This window comes from Lissotriton helveticus, chromosome 1_2 (genome assembly GCF_964261635.1).
Source record: "Lissotriton helveticus chromosome 1_2, aLisHel1.1, whole genome shotgun sequence".
In the NCBI taxonomy this organism is placed as follows: domain Eukaryota; kingdom Metazoa; phylum Chordata; class Amphibia; order Caudata; family Salamandridae; genus Lissotriton; species Lissotriton helveticus.
The window spans coordinates 321,910,705-321,914,732 of record NC_136058.1 but is presented as its reverse complement, the minus strand read 5'-3'; the positions used below and the strand labels follow the sequence as shown (position 1 = coordinate 321,914,732).

Genomic DNA, 4,028 nt, shown 5'->3' with positions numbered 1-4,028 from the left:
GGGGGGGCAGAGGTTCAACAAACACACACGCTCTCTCCCACGATACACACACAAACACACTCCTCCCTCACACCTCACAGCAACCCTCTCGCCTCCCAGCAGACGCTCTCAGCAGCATCCCCTGATGCCAGAGTCACCACAACCAGCTCCCAGGGCTGCTCCAGCCCAGGGGCCCCCGGCTCTGTCTGATGAGGGGGCATTGCAGCGGGGGCTGCACACAGGGGGCGGGCGGTTCGACTCTCTCCACAAGGTGAAGAGAGGAGGCAGGAAAAGCCCCGGTGTGTGAGGGTCTGAGACAGAGGCTCTTTCTATTGTAGAGCAGAGGGAAAAATATAGAGTTTGCAAAAGTCCTTCGAGCCAGATTTGAACCAGCGACCTAAGGATGACAGACACTCCACTACAGTCCTCCGCTCTACCAACTGAGCTATCGAAGGCTCTACCAACTGAGCTATCGAAGGCTCAGAAGATGAAATAGTATATGGCCCGAAAGATACCGCAGTTGTTCAAAGCAGCTGACTATTTGTAAGCACTAATTTAATGGCTTGATAAATCTGTGAACCAGCCAGAAAGTTCAAATTAAATAGAAAGTGGCTGAGTTGTGACTGAATTCGATGATATATTCACATTTATTCTTTTTAGAAGCCAAAAGTTAAAAATTGGGTATTTTATCTTGTATAGATAGAGCGCTCAAACAAAATAGGTTTCTCGGAGTTGGATTAGAGTTTTATTTGGGTTTTGTTTTAGTTATATTTGTTTATTTAGAGTGTTTCATGTTTACTTTTGGCTATATTACTGTTGTGCGCGCTAATTTTTATTAATAGAAATCAAGAGCTATATGTGAGCTATTGCTAATATTGAACATTGCCTTCCATCCTGTTTAGACGTCATCCTATGTCGTGATTTTTTTGTTGATTCAGACACTAGTCAGCACAAAAAGGTCTTAGAGAGTCTGCTGAATGTACTAATCCAATGACAAATCTTGCTCCTTCTAGTTGTGTTAACATTGCATCAGTAAAACTGTATAATCAAGACTGTGGGAATGATCGAATCATATATGGTGGGGGAAAATCACAGAATGTCTTCTATGTAGAAATGTTTCCTTTAGACTGTTTCCTATTTGTTTAAACGTGATGAATCATGTTTTTTTCCATACAATGTATGAACTTCACTGTCCACAGCACTGTATGAGTGTGTATTTCTCTCACAATAGAGAGACTCTACCCCTATTCTTAGATGCTAAATCTATGCCGGATTTTATTCTGAGCTGTACTCAGTTTTTTAATTATGGTTTATGCACTGCAAATTTACTGAAAATAGTCTGTATTATTACTTTAAAACTTACATAAAGCATTTAAAGATCTGTTGCCTGTCGTTCTTATGAGAATGTTGCAGAAGTGTTATGTGGGCCCAATTTGATTCTAAAAGTGACAGTTCCAATCGGGAAGCGCCACAGTCTGAGCTGCATTACTGCCTTACTAGCAGACTTGGGGCAGCTTTACGACTTCTGGCGCATCTCTGCTAATCAGCAGGGATGCGCCAGAAGAGTTGTGACGCATCTGCCCACCCGTGTGCCATCACTGATGCGCCACATTTATAATGCGGAGCACCGTGGCGCACTGATGGGCAGATACGTGTCGCATCCCCTGGCGGAAAGGCGGCGCATTGCTGGAGTAGCGTTGCAAGCACGAAGCAGCTTCAGCAAGGCTCGGGGTGCCCCTATTACCAACATGCTGCGTCAATCCTTACGCCTGCTTCAAGAAGGCGCAGGGTTTTGACGCAGCATGGCCGTAAAAGTGACTGAGTGAAATCTTGTAGATTTCACTCAGCCACTTTTTGGAGCCATTTCTGCGTTGGAACGCCCCCCCCAACTGTGTCAGAACGCCCACATGTGGCGCAGGGCTTTACAACGTGACGCATCTTCCTAGATGCGTCACGTTGTAAATACCCCACAGCATGGTGCTGGCTTTGCGCCACCGCTGCGTCACAAATGTGACGCAACTGCGATGCAAATGTGGCATACGGGGCTTGTAAATATGCCCCATGGTACCCAACCTTGGGTCATCCCGTCCTCTCTGGGGATTACTTATCCCAACGCCTGGGGATAATTCAAGGGTGTGATCTCAGGCTTATATAATCTCCGGATACGTCATCTGGACTCTCAAGGGCAGGTAGTGAAATTGAGCACCAAATGGGAGGATGGATTACAGTTGGAATATGTGGTGGAAGATGGGCTCGAGACACTGAATAATTTGAACTGAGGAGCGAGAGAGGTCTGGATGAAATTCTGCCTATATCGACTGCAGCGAACACCAACAAAACTCAAGGAATTGAGCCGCACAGACGGTTTGTCACGTGGCGTGTTCAAACAAAGAGATTCAAATCAATATGACCCGAGGAAGTTATCTGTGTAGTGCTTAGAAGTTATTCGCATTGTCTAAATTGCGACCTCAACACAGATCTCAAAATAGACCAGCAGAATACTGCTACACGGATAGTCGCTTGTTTCCTATCCTTGAGACACTTTGAATTATAAAAAGGTTTCCTTTTTGCCCCAGTCCTGATGAGGTCCAAAAAAAGAGCTGAAACGCGTCGACTCCACAATTTGGAGAAGCCCTGCAAAAATCTAAATAAATAGAAAAAGAAACTATTTGCACATTCCTGTTGAGATAGAGGGTTAAAAAGTGTTCCGCGGTTGTGCAGTGTTCTGTATGGCCTGTAGTCTTCTGAGGAGCCGGGTGGAGATGCCGGCGTAGAGGGTGTTGCAGTAGTAAACGGCCGCTGGTGAGGAGGGCCTGAGTGACGGTCTTTCTGGTGTTGAATGGGATCCATCTGAAGATTCTGCTGCACATGCAAAGTGTGTGGAAGCAGGGGGAGGTGACTGCGCTCACTTATCATTTCATAGACAGTTTGCTGTTGAGGATCATGCCGAGGTAGTGTGCATGGTCGGTCAGTGTGTGTGTAGGTCTGAGTTCTGCAGGTCACCAGCTCTGGTACCAAATGGAGGTGTTTTTCACGAACATCACCCCCGCACTTGAGAGAGCTCCACTGGCTCCCCTTCCAGAAGGAATGCCAATTCACGGTCCTCATGCACGCATACAAAGCCCTCCACGACCTAGAACCTTCCTATATCAACCACTGACTGAACTTCACCAACCCCTCCTGCACCCTCGCACACACCCCTGCACCCATCGTAGCTGCAGCTGTGCCCGCTCCTTCTCCTACATCGCTGCTAAGACCTGGAACGACCTTCCCATCCAGCTCCTTACAGCCCCCTCGCTGGCAGACTTCAGAAAGAGACTCAAGACCTGGCTCTTCGACAGAGACAAAGCGCCCAGACACCCGAGGGATGACACTGATGCACTTTACAAATGCTGTTGATTGATTGATCCTTTTAAACTACACGGCTATCTTGAATTATTATTGTCCCTAAAGTACCATTGCTTTACCATATCAAAATGGCTACCACTCTGCTTCTGCAGTCAGCCATGCTGGAACTATAAATATGATGACAACCCACTGCTATGTTTGATTTTATTTTGTTTAATGTTTATACTTTTATTCTTTTATGTTGGGTAAGCGTGTGTGTTTTAATGTGAATCGAAAAGTAGATGAATGCAAGAATGATTCAGTAGGTGGATGAACGGGTGCTTGAGCATGAGTGGTAGGTTGAATGAAAGCGTGGATATATAATGAGCTATTGTGTTTTCCTAAAGTCACCACTGGCTGAAGAGATGTTTTCAATTAAAAGAAATTCCTATTGGCATTGCCAAGGCTTCTTTACAATTGAGCACTGGAAGGTATGCTTTGGTATCACATAAATCCAGTCCTCCCCTCACCTCCCCAGCACACACTCTGTCTTCCTGCCTCCTCCCGAGGAGTGAAAATCACCCAGAAGAGGAACAGTAGATTCTTTGCTTACAAGTGTGCTGCGGTGTGTACTAGCCACACACAGAGGGCTCATTTATGAGAAATGACGCATCGCTGCGTGAAAGCAGCGATGCGTCACTTCTCAGTGCGCACTCCTTGCG

General features: G+C 46.2%; 1 non-coding gene across 1 annotated transcript; it reads right to left on the bottom strand.

Moving 5' to 3' along the window:
- Positions 1-348: 348 nt before the first annotated feature.
- TRNAY-GUA (transfer RNA tyrosine (anticodon GUA)) lies at positions 349-434 on the bottom strand. The gene is given in 2 exon segments: positions 349-384; positions 398-434. It is a non-coding gene; the product is annotated as a tRNA-Tyr (tRNA).
- Between the last annotated feature and the right edge of the window lie 3,594 nt (positions 435-4,028).